This window comes from Acanthaster planci, linkage group LG01 (assembly GCF_054643075.1).
Source record: "Acanthaster planci isolate LZ-2023a linkage group LG01, COTS_SCS, whole genome shotgun sequence".
Lineage (NCBI taxonomy): Eukaryota > Metazoa > Echinodermata > Asteroidea > Valvatida > Acanthasteridae > Acanthaster > Acanthaster planci.
This window is the reverse complement of record NC_141777.1, coordinates 14933613-14952308: the sequence shown is the minus strand read 5'-3', so window position 1 is coordinate 14952308 and position 18696 is coordinate 14933613. Positions and strand designations below refer to the sequence as shown.

The 18696-nt window shown below is 40.4% G+C and overlaps 1 pseudogene across 1 annotated transcript in view; it reads right to left on the bottom strand.

Annotated features, from left to right (window-relative positions):
* The window catches only part of LOC147800455 (TOG array regulator of axonemal microtubules protein 1-like), a 54153-nt pseudogene that overhangs the window by 34743 nt on the left and 714 nt on the right, over positions 1-18696 (bottom strand). The window contains exons 2-6 of the transcript XR_015427475.1: positions 17456-18688; positions 5600-5745; positions 5269-5406; positions 4161-4217; positions 550-813 (exon numbers count right to left, since the gene is read on the bottom strand). The product of XR_015427475.1 is annotated as a TOG array regulator of axonemal microtubules protein 1-like (transcript). The remainder of the gene's footprint in view (positions 1-549; positions 814-4160; positions 4218-5268; positions 5407-5599; positions 5746-17455; positions 18689-18696) is intronic.

Here is an 18696-nt window from a genome sequence, read left to right as displayed (position 1 = left end):
CCTAGTACGAAGAAAACTTTCAGCCAATAGAAACACTTTTCCTCGCTTCATCGTTTTGCATGCTTTGTTATTTACTCTTGCATGCAGGCCATTGAAGGGTTCAGGTAAAATTACGGTAGGTTCAGGCACCAGACGAACAACTGCTGCGTGTACCAGTATACGTACATGTACAGTGTGCACACATGCACGCGCACCACGCACGCACCATGCTACTGTGATCTTGGACTGGTCCCCATCCCTATTGATTTATTTATAAGCCATGAGACGTCTGAGCACTACTGTATGTAGGGAACGGGGACCAGTGTGATCTCTGCAGTGCGGAGTCAGAGGAATCAATACTGATTTCTACAAAATCACACTCACTCTACAAAAATGTTGCTCCATTAAGGCACAAGAAGTAAAAAAAGATGGTGCGCCACATTAGGGTTTAATTATGTACTTTGCATGGATTTTTCAGTCTTCATTAACAAGACAATTCATTTTTTGGAGAATTACAACTCGGTTTGAGCTGGGCTTAAACTGTGCTGCAAGAAATAGATGAACACTTACCGGGTCTTTGATTGACCTTTTTCTTGCCCTTTGACCCTTCGTCTGGCAGGAAGTGGGACTCCGGCCAGGAGTTGGACAGGCTCTTCCGGTAACCTCTGGACCCTACTCCCACCGTCCCATTCTCCCTCAGGGTGCCAGATCCAAAGGAGGACACGTACTTGTCTGTGGGTGGCAGCCGAGCTTCCGGGTCGTCAGAGTCCTGCCTGATGCTCGGACGCTTCCTGAGGATGGTAGCAGGGCTGCCAGCAAAAGGATCATGACCACCTATACATAGGCCAACACATGGAGGAAAATGAAAAGTCTTTTAACCAACAAATTCAAAACCTTTTGCACTAGCTCCCGGTGATCATGTCCCTCAAAGCCCCTGACAGCACTCTCTGAGGACTATACCCATGCTGTTAACATGCAGTTTCAAGGTAAATGTCAGAGGCCTTGACTAGTCAGAAAGCTATCCCTGTACATTAAAGTAACAGACAACCTTCAGTGAATTGAAACAAACACTCACTAGCCGAACACTTAAAGTGTCATACCTACATGTAATTCATATGCGCTGACACTGAAATATTAACAGTCAAGTGTTTCTGGTCAACAAATGGTCTTCCTTGTGGCACTGACAATGTACTGTACATGTAGGTCTCTGTCAACAAACTGTCTCTCAGAGGAAAAAAATACTCACATGGCAATATGAGCATTTACTTGATAGATTTTAACTTCAAGTTACAGAAGAGTGCCACTGCAAAGCATACTGGTACCGGTACATATACATGCAAGTACTCAAGATTTCCTTCAGAACAATGAAATCGGAAATACCGTAACACCATGGCTGATTCAGCTTAATTTTTTAATGTCAGTCAAAACAAGGGTTTGTTTGTAGTTCTCTGTTGTTTTTATTGTGTTTTTGTTTTGTCTAATGACATTTCTAATGATGAAACATCGAAATAATAAAAACAGACGGGTTTGGTTTTGCAAAAAGGAGTAATAGCTATTGGTAATGCCAATATGTCAGATATCTTTGTCAAGTTGAAGGTTGATTTCTAAAATTTCATCAAGTCAGAAGTAGATTTGTTTCCCAAGTAATGTATCAAAAAAGTGGGACTCAATTTTGACTCAACAAATGAAGTAATGACACTGGCCGTACATGCACATTAGCTCCTATAATCTATTGTTTTCTTGAAGCGTAATGGGTGTTTGTCAATGTGCGTGTACACGTACAGTACACTATAAATGCGCTAACCTTACATACTTAGTGTGGACTTGTGAACAAAAGATGTCAATACAATGCTGGAAAGGAAGATGTTCTGTGGACTTACACATTTCCACAGGACGTTTCCCCTTCTCTGAAAAAGAAGTTTAGAGGCATTTTGGGGTTGGGGGGTCATCTGTCATAAAAGGAAGTGGAATAGTCAAGGAAACCTGAAAATTATGTTCCCAGTTCAAGAAAAACAAGTATTTTCACTAAGTTTTATTAACTGCATGAAAAGAAGGAATGTCCACACTAGGTACATGTTTGTAAGGTAAGTGTGTGCCTACAGAGTTTCTCTCTTGAGTTTGTCACAAGATCTACTGTACATGTACACGTAATTAACCTGATGTGACCAAGGATTTCTTCAATTGGGAAGTTTTCTTTGGGACATAAATGTACCTGTAACAGCCCAATGATACATGTACATGTAGACTGGGCGGAGTAGGTAAAAATGTGTACGCTAGGGGAAAGCAAATGTATCAAACTTTAAAAGTTAGCCAGAATTTTTTGTAAAGGTGATGACGTACATGTGCAAATAGGTGTGTACTGGTACATGTACATGCATGTCTTGTGAAGAAAATAACCTTAAATACTCCCATTTTTCCAAAATTCCTAGATTTTGGTTACATACACATATCCTCACACATGCACAGCTTTCAAATTGTCTTCTGAGTGTAAACAAAGGAAAACTTCAGTTTGCCATTCAGCTCTGTACATGTGCATGTACATGTGCATGTCAACAAACAGTCCTCACAAAATGATAATGCCTAAATGTAGTGAGACACTACTCACAGTGACAGATGCAGTGAGTGTCCTATGGTTCATGTACATGTACATGAAGTTCCAGTAATTTGACAGCTAATGTTCATCATGTACCACTCTCTTCATTTGAACAGAAATCCGTCACTTGTGCAGTGGGAAAACAACTTGGACTGCCATTTATGTTGACCATTCCAAATCCTCCCAGTAAGTTTGATAACACGAGCCAACCCATCGTAATTAAAAACGTGTACAGCGGCATCCGCGAGTAAGTACCTTTCGAGGGTCGAGGCCTCGTGAGTCCCTCCAAACAAAATGCCTCCCCTCGAAGAATTTCTATGGAGGGAGAACGAGCCAGCGTCGAGGAAAAACAGGGGAGTTCAGGGGAGAGTCAAGAACAATCGTGTGGTTTTGGGTGAAGGCAAAACTGCGAGGGGTCACCCAGGCGTGAAGCTGACCCGTATCGCACACGCCTCTGACCACTGCCCAATCATGGATGCTGCGCACAGCGGACAGGAGACGAGCATTAATTAACCATTATTTGTTGCACAATTTATTTTCAGCTGGGGTTTTAGGGACGATCATCTTTTTGCAGGGTAAAATACTGTGTCAGAATACTTTTGACATGAAACATGTACATATGTACAGTATGGACAGGGGTTTATTGGCTGGCAAATTTTTCCAGCTTCTAGAATATTGTGCTCTACAATGCTCCGGTACATGTACCATGTTCATTGTGTACTCTAGATGTTACATTCAGGTATGGGTTCAGGTGGTTACATGTACATGTAAGTTCGCAAAATGTGTATCAAACTTTAAAAACAATAGTACTACACTACTGACTTAACAACTTCTGAGAACACGTACATGTACGGTACTGGTACATTGTAAATGTACCTGTATACGTAACAAATTCCTGTTTATAACAAAGTACTGTAATTTGTCTGGTCCCTGCAACTTTGTTATGAGAGTCAACTGCAAGTAGTTTGTTGTTATATATCATGAAAATGTAAATCTGCTTTTACAAAATCTGATCATTTTATTTCCCAATCTCTCTGCTGGCTCCAAGATACAGGTGAAAACTTCATAATGGAACAACTGTTAAAGTGACAGTACATGTACATGGGTAATTCCAGGAATTAGGGGTCTAAAAGTGTGACATTTTTGTGTCCCTGTTATATCTGACTTTTGTTATTTGATGTGGAAATCACTGGAATTGATTTCAAACTATTACTTTTTGTTAGGTACTGGTATATGTACGTGTTGGTAATTTGCATTAATTCATCACTCTTGAAAATTAGAAACTGTGTTCTGACGTGTCTGAACTTACAAAATCATATGTCAGATGTGACAGGGACACTAAAAAAAATGGACCCCTAATTTCTGGAATTACCCACAATGCAAACAACCCGACACCAGTCGGTAATCTGATGCATAATATGACTCTGAAAGTTTTAGGTTTCAAAAGAAAATTTGACCATGACAATGACGTGCAGTGGAAGGGATGGGGACAAGGGAGTGTTGTGTACATGTATGTGGTTTAGTAGAGTTATGAATCCACACTTCACACTCAGGCAAGAGAATCAGTAGCTTTGTCTGAGCCATTTACCAAAATGGTTGTCGTCCTCAGGCTTGCTGTCCTCCTTGATGCGCCAGGGACTCCAATCTGGGAGCCGAGCAGTGCAGAGAAAAAGTATGGGCTTCATACAGTATACATGTACATGTATGTTATTCTTAAAAAACGTAATATTTAAAATATAAGTTTATTACAGACCAGTGCATTTAAGCATCTTGTCAAAGTTAATCAATATTAATCAGTCTTATCAATATTAAAGGTCAGTGATATTAACAGTTACATGTACCTGTACCATATTAACTTAGGAGCTCAGAAATCTGAAAACCAGCTATTTAAACCAGCCATTTAAAAAAAATTTTTGTGACTGGGAAAAATGATGTTGAGAACACTTTTAGTCCTCTTTACCACTTGCCCTGCCATGATTAAACCATGTACAAGAATTAACTTGTGGGTTAAATGCCGAACCAGATTCATTCAAATGGCCAAGAAACATATTCTAACACATTCTCAAGGTTAACTTGTAGACTGCAGCAGAATGGGAAGACTGCATGCAATAAACGCATGGAGAAAATGCTGTTTACAGTCTGTATCAGGTCCTGGGACTCTTAACACGTTTAAGAGCAACCTTAAGAGGAAGTGTTCTGTACATGTACAATGTGAACAACAGATAAATGGATGCAGCCTGCTTATGAATGCTGTATCACCCACGCTCCGATGACAACTGGCGAGCAAGATCTTTATCAGCCGTGACATTCTTTTTCGTTTTATGGCTTTGTGTCGAAACAAGTCCTCCCTGCAGGTTCTCGACTTCAGCACAATGCCACTTAACAAAAACATACACATCAGGCTTGGGGAATTTCTGTGTGTTTGTCTGCCAATTTCAATTTCTGTCAGTGACTTGAAGTGTCCAATTAATATACTGAAACTTCGCTCCATCCACATTAAGCCAATTTAATAGTTAACAGGGGGTGAAATTAGATAAATGTGTAGAAGGAGCTCAGACATCATTAGCGTTTTGTGCGTCAGTTATTAAGATCAGATGAGATGACATGTGAGTGTATCAAACAAATAATGTAAATGCCTGATGTCTAGCCATTATTGTCCTCTCTGAGTGGAGATTGCACAGGAAAAATAAGCTTACCTCTCTCAGTGGCTGGTGCACTCAAGCTCCCTTGCTGGTCATCATGAGGGCTCCCTCGTGAGCCCGGGTAGGCAGCCAATGACTGCCTCTTCAGTTTATCAAGATGGATTTGACGATAAGAGCCGGCCATTCCGTAGTCTAGGAGAGATAAGATCAGGCAATCAGGATGCTGATATGGCAACATGTGATGATACACGTACCTACATGTATACTTCAGCATGAAGCATTGCTGGAGAGGTACATGTAGAGTCCCTCCATGGTAACCGCTTAGCTGCACACTATTATTGTGAATTGTCTACATGTACATGTACATTGATGGATGGGAACTTACTGGTGTCTGGGGATGCATCTGTGGGTGCTATCTGTAGGCTGAGCGGGCGGCGCCGGTCCTGGGGGGCCATGTCCTGTTGTCTCCTCCACGCTGTCCCAAGTGTTGCGCGCTTTGATTGGTGGCGGTTTCTCTTCATCACGCTTCTTCTACAATATAAAGCATACGGACAAATGTACACACTTCAGTGCATTGAAAGATCACTGGAGAAAAACTCAAGTTAATTTTGTTTGTGAAGCCTGGCCCTAATTAATTTCAGACAAGATACGGTACATGTACATGTAGATGTAGATTTTGTTTTTATCAGGCAAGCCCTTGTTTAGTATATTTTTTAAATGGATCTTTTATGCTCACTCTCACAAAAACCATAAGTTCAATGATTTGTTACATTTAATAAGGATATGCATTGCACACATGTATGAACAAATCTTAGGAAAATGTTACCGGTATGATCAAAAGTGATGACAGTTTGAACTGATTCATAAACTTTAACTGATAGAAATGGATTAATTTCCTGAATATGCTTGTATATGTACATGTAAGTTGTAAGTACCATACATGTACATGTACCGATACATGTGTAGTTGTGTACATGTACCGGTATGTACGTGGTAAAGGTCAACATGAACTTTTCTACGCGTACTGTGGTGTACATGTATGTAAGTTGCACAAGGTGACAATAATGCATTTTAGGATGCATACAATGAACGTGTAACAATTGACAGATGTGTGACAGTTGACACTTCTGCTTGAGTCAAACAGCCATATTGTAACATTTTCAAACATAAGTACAGGTGAACATGTATGGTATCCATTCGAATCTATGCAAACTCCAACAATGGCAAAGTGAGAACTTTTACCATCAGTGAAAATGACTGATAAAGAAAGTACAAGTATATCAACAATTTTATGGAACTAAAATGGGCAAAGTACATGTAAGGTACAGTGTAATTGGCTTTTGAGGCTATCCCAGGGAAAAAAATTATAAAATATTGTTTTTCATCCATGCATTGTGTTTAATCCTTGAATTGTACATGTATGTTTGTCGTTGATTTTTTTTTTTGGACAACCTGACCTTGATTATAATGTACATGTATATGTACATGTACATATGTACTCATTCCAGCTGGTACTGTACAGTACCTTCCATGCCCCAAATGTCTAGGTTCAGGTAATGCACTGCAATCTTAAGCTTTATAGAGGAATATCTTACACATAAATACCGGCCTACAGAAATACGACAAAATTTCATCAAGAATTTCCCCATTATCTGGGTAGGAATCCAAGCCCCAAACACAAAGATGGAAGCTTTATGGAAAGTTTTTGTGTGTGTCAACCTAAACTCCCCTTACACCGGTACATGCAAAGGAAGAATTTAATGACAACTCCCAGGCTATAGACTGTCAAGGAAAATCAATACAGTATTTGCCTTGTCCACAAGTTCCCTCTTTTAAAATCTCCCTTGTGAGAATAAGAAATGACGTTGCCCACACAAATGTACATGTACAGTTGGTGTACAGTGTACATGTATGTACAGTCTAAGACTAAGACTTATCAGTATTGATTTATATTGGGTCTGAACGGAACTGGAACATTCAATACAGCCACCACTGACTGTCTGGGCTGAAACTACAATTTGATCTACATGTAACAATCCATCAGTGAGGCTTCAGAAAAAAACATTCTATTCAGTTTTTCAAGATTTTTTTTTTACATACAATACATCTTGAAAATAGTTCGCGGTACCCGCTGCTTCATTTGACTTGGAACGGCCACCCGACCCTGGCAAGCTCGGTGGTCAAGTGGTTAAGACATCTGCACAAGTAAGCAGGAGGTCGTGGGTTCGAATCCCACCCGAGTAAGCTTGTAAGGTTTTTTCACAAGCTCCCGGACAAGCACAGAGCATACAGTGCTTATTAATATACGTTGGGTAAGGGCAAAAACCCGTTATATATAATTAACATCTCCCCAACGCAAAGAAATACATCTTGAAAATAGTTTGCGGTACCCGCTGCTTCATTTGACTCGGACCGGCCAGCCGACCCTGGCAAGCTCGGTGGTCGAATGGTTAAGACATCTACACTAGTAAGCAGGAGGTCGTGGGTTTGAGTCCCACCCGAGTAAGCTTGTAAAGTTTTTCGCAAGCTCTCGGACAAGCACTGAGCATACAGTGCTTATTAATATACGTTGGGTAAGGGCAAAAAACCTGTTATATATAATTCTATTCAGTTGTCATGTTCCGTATAAATTTCAACCCTAAAATGTCTCACATGAATAATTGAACCCCACAAACTCTCTCAGCTTTGAAACCCCTTGAAATTGGATAATTTACAAACTGTGATTGTAGACACTTGTACGTGTATGCAGGGCATTTGTTTCCTTCTAAATCATTATACGTATGACAGATGAAAACTCCCTTGCAGCAGTCTCATTCTCACTTGTATTCTTGTATGGCAGGTGTAAAGGGTACAAACTGTGGAATGTGTATGTACACATACGTGTATTAATGTACATGTACCATGTACTACAATTGTGATAGTAGTAGGGTTCTCTTCACAATTTACTTTCAGCTGGGGTTTTAGGGGCGATCATCTTTTTGCAGGGTAAAATACTGTGTCAGAATACTCTTGACATGAAACATGTACATGTACATATGAACAGTATGGACAGGGGTTTATTGGCTGGCAAATTTTTCAAGTTTCTAGAATATTGTGTTCTGCAATGTTCCGGTATATGTACCATGTTCATTGTGTACTCTAGATGTTACATTCAGCTATGGGTTAAGGTGGTTACATGTAAGTTCGCAAAATGTGTATCAAACTTTAAAAACAATAGTACTACACTACTGACTTAACAACTTCTGAGAACATGTACGGTACCGCCGCCCGGTACATTGTAAATGTACCTGTATACGTAAGTATTAGTACAAATTATGTGGCCAGCTCTACTCAAGTTTCCACTTTCCCGTTGCCTCTTTTCAAAGTGGGGACTATTGTGAAGCTGGTGATTATGATGCAAATTCGGTCTTTTCATTTCTGGGCTACGCCATACAGTATATATATTACCATATATACAAGAGCCAGGGTCTGCCTTCTTTCACCGTGTTTGCTCAAGCGTGGGCCGAGAGCAATAGCTGAAAAGCGGGCTGAGAATCTCAATTTTTACGGTGGCTCAATCTGCGTCCCGGCGCAAAGGGGTCAAAGGTTCCACTGTTTGTATCCATAATTCAATATGTTTACTTACATGTACATGTAGGACTGGAAGTCTTGATAATGACTTGAAAGTTAATGTACATGTGCTCGAAAGTTTTACACGTGAAGAAGTACACTATACATGTACATGTAATGTTCCGCTAGTCTGTCCTTTGTAGGTACTACATGTAGTTTGTGGTTTGGTTTGAACAAATCTTCAGTGAATATTTTTCAAGTTTAGATAATTTTTACTGTTAACACCTTGCTCAGTGTGGACCACTACATGTACGTGTACGTACATGTACCACACACTGTTTGGCTCAATGCTAAAATCCATTACAGCAATTGACACATGCCTTTCCCCTACCCCCGAACCAGTGTCATTTGAGTGTTGCAAATGCACGTGTCACACATGTAATATTGATACACCTAGCTGTCCACAGAATTGGGTGCAAAATTTTTAACATAATTTTTGTATCGATGTACATGTATATCTACTGGTATCTTTCTAATTAATAATTCTGTTGTCTTTTAAAAAGTTTTTATATGTGTGGTACAATTCGGTCTTTTACCGTGAGAATTTGATGTTTTAGTAAATATATAAATTATAAAATAAATAACAAAAAATGATAAATTTCCCTTCTCAATTCAACTTGTGTGGAGAACAACTTGGTTAGTGTGGGAAACAACACAAGATTTTTGTGCTACTTATTCTCAAATTTGATTTTCTTTTTTCATGAACAAGATGGCTAGATGCAATGAGTGAAGTCGTTATGTTTTTTTTATGCACATACATGTACATCCGTTAATGCATGTGCAGAACTGGAGAGCTGACTGCGGGCACGTTCCCACAAACATGTGCATACCATACATACATTATGTGCATGTACATGTGTTACACTTATGAGCCACATATAGTCGGGTGTTCAGCACTATCGTTCTGCATCATTGTGCATGGTTTAGTTGTGGTGGGATAAATACTCGTACCAGACGGTATCAATGCTTTTCAAACCTTAGGGTCAAAACTGCATTCTCCAAAAATGATGGCCCTGAAGGACAGTGGTCATCTAAGGAACATTGCCATATTTTCAAAACTTTCATCACATTTTATGACTCATGTTGCAAATCACCGGCACAACACTTTCAAGTTCACGGTATAATTCCACAGGATGAGCGGCTGTCATTGCCCTGGGCTCATGTGCCACATACCCACGACATTCTGTTCATTGTACGGTCACGCATATATAACCCCGAGTACTGATATGTTGGCGGTTTATCATTTTCAAACAATGTCAATTTAACCTTATCTCCCATGGACACCATTGAAACCTTTACAGGTCATGTCGTGTCAGTCTGCATCAGGCCAATTGTTAAGTACATGAACAAGCAATACAACCTCGAATTAAATTTGTGAACACAAAACATGCATATATAGACAACAGATCAAGTTCAAGGAGTTAACTTGTAGAAATGTGTCTTTTTTTTTGGATGAGCAGCTTTAGTGTTGCGTGTGAGTACTGTGAACTGTACAACAGTATTTTGACAGGAATGCATGAACTGCCGCATTATCATCACGCCTTCTTTGGCAGTGGTGTGGCGAGAAGCAGTGAAGCTGCATGCGCATTTTCCCCACCGCAATAGTGAAAGAAGGGAACTTGTGAAAATAACGGAACTTTCTTTCCATATGTTTCAAATCTATGCAGGCAAACAAAAACTACAAGCGTTTAGATGTGAAAAAAATTTGTTGAGAGGTGTTTTGTGAAGAGAAGATTTTTTTTTTACTGTGTTTTTCAAACTGACCGATGTAAAGGTTTAGTCGCTCCGAAAATTTGGGATCAGTCGCATAACTAGAAGCAGAACTACATGTACATGTAGTTTTTTGGCCTCAAAAAGTGCAAATCCTGCCAGGCTGGCTGCAAATGGCCATGTGTGGTGGGCTTGATTGATTTCATTACATACACATGTACTTAACCCAGGCCACCAAATTTCACCAGGGCCAGTGCATGCAGTACACTTCCCACTGTCCCTGAGGGTCACCAATAGATAGAAGTTAATTATGACCCTTCATGTACAGTACATGTATGTACAGTGTATGTAATTGGTGTCTGGCTTATTAATCCAATTAAGTGTTGCTACTTGCTAGCAGTTCACTGTAAGAAGTTGGGCAAACATGCAACCAACAAACAGGCAAAGCTCAGTGCTTAGTAACACATGTACATGTATGTATGGTAAGGCCGAGGAAAAAATAGTTCTGCTTCCAATTAAAAGCCTCTCAAAAAAGTCCGCTTAATACAGAATTTGAATATTAAAATTAGAAATATTTTGGCCAGATCCCAGTTGAGTCTACCTGTACTGTTGTGTTTTGCCGTCTTTGTTCAAGCTTGGATTATTTGGGGGTATTTGCCCATTTAATTTCTTGGCCAACAAATGCAACAAAGTTACACATTGCTTTATTCATTACAAACCTTACAAACCTGATTTTCCTGTAGTCTGATCCTGTAACTATACAGAACATGTACAACCAATACGTACATGTGCAGTACCAATACCTACTGAACATGTACATGTGCACGTACATGTTCACTGCAGAGTTCCAGCTGCCGTTTGCCATTCTTGCCAACTGGCGAATAATTATAATTTTGGCTATTATTCCATTGGCCTGGCAAGACAAATTGGCGATTATTTTGCATATTTACATGTAGACAAACCTTACCACTTGTTCATCACCGAAATGTCATCGTGGTATTATTTCCAACTTTCACGAACATTTACATTCGCTGTTGCAGTGGTGAAAACACGTGCGCACTGCTCAATGCATTAAACGAAGCTGCACTGGTTCCCACCGCTCCGCCCACATGCAAAAGAACGCATGATGGAAATGTAGCAACCAGAACCAGTCTATACATGTACTGTAAATTCTGGTCGATTACTCTACATCAGCTGTACACACTTATCGCATGTAACCCTCAAGTTGCAGGTCAACTTGAAATTGATGTAGCAAGAAGTTTTCTGCAAGTTACTTTACAGAACTTGGTCTCTTATTTATGTATGTATTTTCTGCGTTCATGAGTTAAATTTTAGGTTGTTTTGCTCATACTTGAAGCAAGCATGTTTCAAAACATTTCTTGCCGTGGCAGAAGGTTTATCGCCTGCTGGTCTGGATGCATCACGCATGCTTACCACGCGATACACGGATGTCGTTGGCCAGTTTGCCGTCATGATTACCTGAGTAGCATTGTGTGAATTGTCCATACACGTACATGAGTAATTCTTGTGAAATGTCGACTGTAGAAATTTTTACATAGATTAAGACAGGTGTTCATCACTTTTTGAGACAATTTTGGAAGCTGTTATCCCCATTCACGCCATTCAATCGGTACAAAAAATTGTCCCCCCAAAACAAAAAAAATGTTCCTTCCTACAATGTACCAACCGATTGTGTAATCAGAAGGTTTTTCTCTTGGCCAAATAAAAGACTGCGTGCATGCAGTAGGCCTACATTAAATAACCATAATAATCATGTATTCTGAGAAATCTTTGTCAAGTGTCGATCTAATTCGGGCAAGCAAATTTATGGCATGGCTTGCCTGATCGGGCAAGCTAAAAAAAAAATTTGTCGCGGCCTGAGTCCAACTGAGCGTAGGCCCGCGAACAAGAATGTGTGGGCTCCATGTGTACATGTACTTGCACACATTGTACATGTACTTCCTGGGCCTTAAACATGAATAAGTACATGTATGCTTAGTCTTCAAATAATTTTGTACTTGCGTTATATAAAATGGTGCAACCTCAAACCTGACACACTGAATGTCTTGATGAGGGTTGCTGCTGAAGGTCCTCCCAGAAGTGTGTTTAATTTCCATCCAGCATTCGAACTGTGGTCTGATGAAAACCTAGAATTCTTGGTACATGTATCTAAATCATTCATATGTGTACGTATTCTTCAATTGTACTTTCATGTACATGTACCTTGGAAATAACTTCCAGTGTAAAGTGTGAAATATGAAATGTATGGACATAAATCCCAACAAACATGTGAATTATGAGATGTACAATGACGTAGTTTTTATTCAATGTTAGTCTGTTTATATTATGATTGATCCATTTGAAAAGCAGTTCACACAAACTATTTTATTTTAATGCGCTTTTGTTTTTTATGCTAATGAGTATTTCTATATTCATGAGCAAAACTGTGATGTCATCTCAGGAAGAAGCCTCAATATTACACTGGTTTGTACACAAAAAAAGTCCTGCGTTTTTGTAGATTTTCCCGGACAAAGTTTCTCTTCTTTGCTGATTCATTGATGTTTATGTGCATAGCAATAAGAAACCATCAATCCCTTTCTCGGAAATGTTTTCAGTAGGTAAATTCTGGGTTCACAATTTGAACAGAAATGCCTACAGATGCACTGAACCATGTCTTCCCGAAATGACTTCATAGCAACAGCGCCCTCAGTTGTCTACGAAAACATGGACAATTTGACTGTTTAAAAATAAAAGTGTGCACTTTTCAATGCATTTTACCAAATACATGTAGGAATGTGTAAAAGTTTTCATACAATGAAGAAAAGTACAACGATGCAGAAAAATTGTGTTGAAGAAAAATTCACTCAAGCTACACTTTAAAGATAGTGGCAAGCATTTAGCCATGGCCAGCGTAAGAGAACGTGACTGAATTGCAATTATCCTCCTCACCTTCATGCATTTTGCAATTTTCAAGATGTATTTTTTTTTTTTTTTTTTTTTTTTGCAATTGTTCTACCCACATCGATTCCGTTCAGCTCCCACTTCCCACTCCAAGGTCAGTTTTGCATCAATTTTGCCAGCCGTTTCCATGGTTACCATGGCAGCGGGCAAGCCAGTCTTTGGATATCATATGCCCCGCAAGGCAAGGGCACTACGCATTAAGGCTGGGTGCACACACTGTATTCAATGTGATAATTTGCACATTTAATTCACATGCACACGTACTGGTACATGTACCTGTATTCTCCAGAGCCATCAGTGTTCATGGCAAACACAAAGCCAAAGCGGAATAAGGTTTTATCAGAGGGCAATGTGGCCAAAGCATTTGGGCATTGTGGCAATGGCCACTTGTGGCCTCAGTGTGTCAAGGCTTGCTATACGTTGTAAACATACATACATGTACATGTACATGTAAAAATGAAGCTCTGCATGTACATGTACAGTCGACTCTCAGTAATACAAGCTCAGGTAAGACCAGACTCCGGTTCAGATGAGCATATTTGCCAGTCCCGACTGAATTGTGCACATTCCTGTGAGGGAAAAAATGTGTACTTCGAGCTTGGATGTTACGAGATTTCGGTTAAGACGAACATTTTTGTGCAATGGATGAGTGCAAATCTATTGTTATCTATTTAGCACAAGCTTTTTTGAAAGGCGCTTCCGTAATTTATTCGTATACAGTAGAACAGCGTGCTGCTGTTTTCCCTCACCGAATCGAGCCGTTTGGGTCCGGTGCTGCAAAAGAGGCGAACAATGGGCATTTGCGGTTCCCGTACCCAACATAGAAATTCTGTGTGGTGGCTCTGGTACCACCTGAACACAAGTGAGTGCCGCCAAAAAAGCTACGGTATTTAGGACAGTGGTGAACAAAAAAATCTTTTGTTTGATTCCCTGCCCCCCAAAATTTCCCAAGACCAAAGTTCCCCCTGGAAACTACATGTAATAAAAATTGCGTTCTGTAACCAAACACCCAACCCAAAAAACTGCCCACCCTCCGTCTAAAAATCCTTACCTGCTCCCCAGTCCCCACCGTAACATGAAAATATCACACCTTCTCATTTTGACATTTCTATAAGTTCTCAATTAAGAAAATCATGACTAAACCATGGTTTTCAGTCCAAAATGTTTAAGAAAATAACCGCAAGTTTGGAAGAAAAAAGTGTATCCCCTGCCAATAATTTTTCACCAAACCCACACACCTTTCCCAAGTAAAATCTGATATTCGCCCTCTGCTGTCCACAACACCAAGAGCTGGTTTCCTCCCATTTTTAAGTGCAACAAGCGCAGCTCTGGTGTTGGTTACCAACTAAAATGTTAATGTACATGTACTTATGTTACGTGTGTGCATGTGGATCTCATCACAGCATACAGGGCTGGGGACATGTCGCTCCGCATCAACATGACTGGTGGAAATTCCACTTCCTCTGTTCTTATATTTCATAATTATTCTTCATAACAAGTCTTTATTTGTTAAACTTTATCTCACTTTTATAAACAAACTTTTTAAAATAAAACTCATGTAACAAAATGATACTATGTGCCTTTAAACAAAAAGGGTTATGCATGCTTGTACACATGTACGCTTTACCTACGGTCGATTGGCAACACATACTTCGAGCAGGACGGCAGTTTTTGCATAAAACGAGGTCCGCATAATATGCGCTAATCTTGTAAGTCCCAAGGCCCTCATATTAACGAGAGTCAACTGTACATGTACACACGCAATACACACAGTTACCGTACATCTACCGGTATATGTATACGTATATGGTACATTATATCAGGATTATCCCCACGTAAAAACTTGTGTATCGGCCTGATTCTTTTCCCGATCATTACCCATATGCAAAAAAATTGTGACCGATACACTTTTGAAAGGGAGACAACCACATCGTCGTAAAAAATTTGAAAATGGAACTTTGCAACACCTGCCAATCAAAGATTTGTCAATGAAAAATAACTTTTTGCAATGTAAACATGTTTGTAAAAAATTGAAAATAAATCACTGGAATAAAGTACTTAGTTACTTTTTCATTTTTCCCAGGGAAATTACTAGTGAAAAGCTCAGGAAATGCTCTAGAATGCACGAGAGAGCATCTAAGGTTCAAAATTTTAGGGGCCCTTCAGCCGGCCCCAAACCCCACGCTGTGGCTTCACAACTTGTCAGTGAACAAGACCAGAAAACCCTGAAAACCCTGAAACCATGGAGGTACAGTGTACATGTACGTGTACCGGTACATGAATAGGTTAACTTCTATACTGGAACACACACAACCAAGTACAAATGCCATTATTGTTTGGGCGATGTGGTCATAGCATAAAAAGGCATTGAACAAGGTTTCCGAAATCAAGTAACCATGGTAAAGTCAACTTTTTCTGACAGAAACTGTTGGTACATGTGTGCAAAGAGACCTGTCAATGGCGACCTGACTTCAGGTCTTTTTGTAGGGAGTAACCTGTTTCACCCGTACTCTGCTCACTTTACTGTACCATGCTGAAGTCCTACGTACATGTACGTACAGTGTACAGTACGTCTGCCGAATTCATGATTTGCTGGGGTAGCTATTGAAATGCCTGTGTTGAATTTTTCAAGGGCAAATGCCCCAGTGGAGTCGCAGCTGTTTTCTTTATTCCTCAATGCATAAAGCAACTTAAGCAGACAGCACTCGTAAACAATGATTATATATTTACAAGACTTGAACAATGACTTCATGTACGCTGTTCAGACATTTTGCCCGAGCACTTCAGCGGTTGGTGTGTGGTCAGAAAATGTCCAATGTCTGACCGTAATTTCATGCTCTATCGATGTGCATAATTTGCACAAACCTTACACGTATCTATACATGTAGCTACTTGGTACTAGTACATGTACATTGTACAAGTACCGGTACAAACTCTCATGATCACATTTTGGCTGTTTTTTATTGTGCCAACTTACTCTGCCATCGCTGCTACGTGTACTTGTGCAACACAATCTCATACATGCCTGATGGGGAGATTTATTCACCTGATATCTTCATTAAAATGGTGGAATTCATGAGTACAATGTAGTTTGCTCATCCATGCCAAAGAAAATCAGCAGCATCCAGTGTGCATGTACTCTCAATGACTGTCAGCTGCATAGCAGCTCGATCAATCACAGCACAGCTCCTACATGTACAAAGTACCTTTTCCTTATTGTTTCCCTGTCACCCATAGATGAAATCCATACTGCGATTGGCCCAATTCGCTTCCATTCCAGTGACCAATCATAGCCCAACTTAAATTTTGATAGGGTCAGGAAAACAATAAGGAAAAGATAGGAGCTGTGTTGCAATTGGTCAAGCTGTCATGCTGCTGACAGCTATTGAGAGTACATGGTGCTGATTTTCTGTAGTGTGGATGGGCAAAGTGCTCAAGAATTTCACCATTTTAATGAGGATATACATGTAAGGTGAATAAACCTCCCGATCAGATATCTACATGTAACTTCATCAAGCAAGGAAGGCATACATGTATGAGAGTACATGTATATATGAAATTTTGTTGCACAAATACATGTAGCTGTGATGGTAGAGTACATGTACAATGTACATTGTCTCAATCGAAACAGCCAAAATGTGTCAAGTGAGTTTGTACATGCAGCCATATGTGAGGTTTGAATAAACCTTACACTTACAGTTATGGAAGTAGTAATACATGCACCAGTACGTATGTACACTGTACATGTACATGTAAGCCCTGATTAATACATGTACACTTTACAAAATGTAAATTATGTCTTGAGTGAAAGGAAAGAAAGAATTCTGCAATTTTTTCAACGGTGGGAGGCATTTTGCAAGCAATAAGAATAATCTGCTTTTCACTCATTTAAATGACTTGTTGTTTTCAATTGAGTTACAGAACTTTCTTTCTGAACAGGGAGAGATATTTTCATACAGACCTGTGTTGGTGCACTGCTGATAATATGCGTCCTACTGACACTGTTCCCAGGCGGCAAACTTTCTTCTGGTTCCAAAGTATCACTCTCTTCCTCCCATGGTAGTTTGCCCCTCCCTCTCCCTGCGCTGAAGTATCTCTTTGGTGGGGATGACTCCTGATTGGAAGTTTGTCCAGGGATGGCACGTGTAGGTGAGGGTTGAGATAGTTCGAGACTCCTTGGGTCCACGTGGCTCCTCTCTCTAGCACTGCCTGAGGTTATACTCCCTGTTCCTTTCATTATCCATTGTACATCGTTTTCTTTGGACATGCTTGGATTGTTTCTGCTCGTTGCAGACGTGGGTACGGCAGTTGCGTACTCCACTAGGCCATCCTCATTAAGCCTGGGTAAGCGCCTGCGAGCAAGTCTTGCCTGCACTGCTTTCATGACCCCATCTTCATCCATGTTGAGCTCCACTTGATCAACAGCGTGGATGAGTGGTTGAATCCTGCTGGGTCCCATGGCCTGGGCTAGAACTGCGAATGACTCCAAGGCTGCCTGTCTGACGCGGCGCTTGGCATCGGCAAGCATGGGAGCCAGCATCTGGCAGAGCTTGGCAAGGTCAAAGTCATAGCTGGGGAAGGTCAGCAGCGAGGCTATGATAATGTTCAGTGCTTCCTCGCGCACACCTGACTTACGGTGTTTCAGGCTGTCACCAATGGCACTGACCACTGACTGTGGGGTCAGCACATGCATCAGCTGCATGAGGACCTTCATATTGGCCTGGCGGATAACCACTTTGTTGTCCCCAAATCGCTTTGTGAGCGCAGCTATAAGAGGTTTCAGAAACTGTTTCACGTCTGTATTGAGCTTGGTGGACCAGCACACCATAGATTTCAAGGGTCAACAGTGTCACTATTAAAATTGACATCATCAAGGAGATTGCAGAGAAAGCTTATGAATGCAAGCATGTTGAGGTACAATGCGAGAAGCATCATCCAGTGCAGAGATGATGGTCTTCAGCTCCTGTACCCCATTGGCTCTTGTTTTCCACTGTGTCTGATCCAGCAAATGGTCCATAACATGCTTTGGTATAATTCCAAATTCATATCGCTCTCCATTTTCAGTATCTCCTTGCCACCTGGAACTTGACCCCAACTTTTGCTCCTTGTTATGACCAGGACTGGATTCATCCGGTGCTGGTATTGTGTACATGTATTTCAGTATCCCTTGGTCTAAACGGCGCTGGACTACACGCTGGTTGT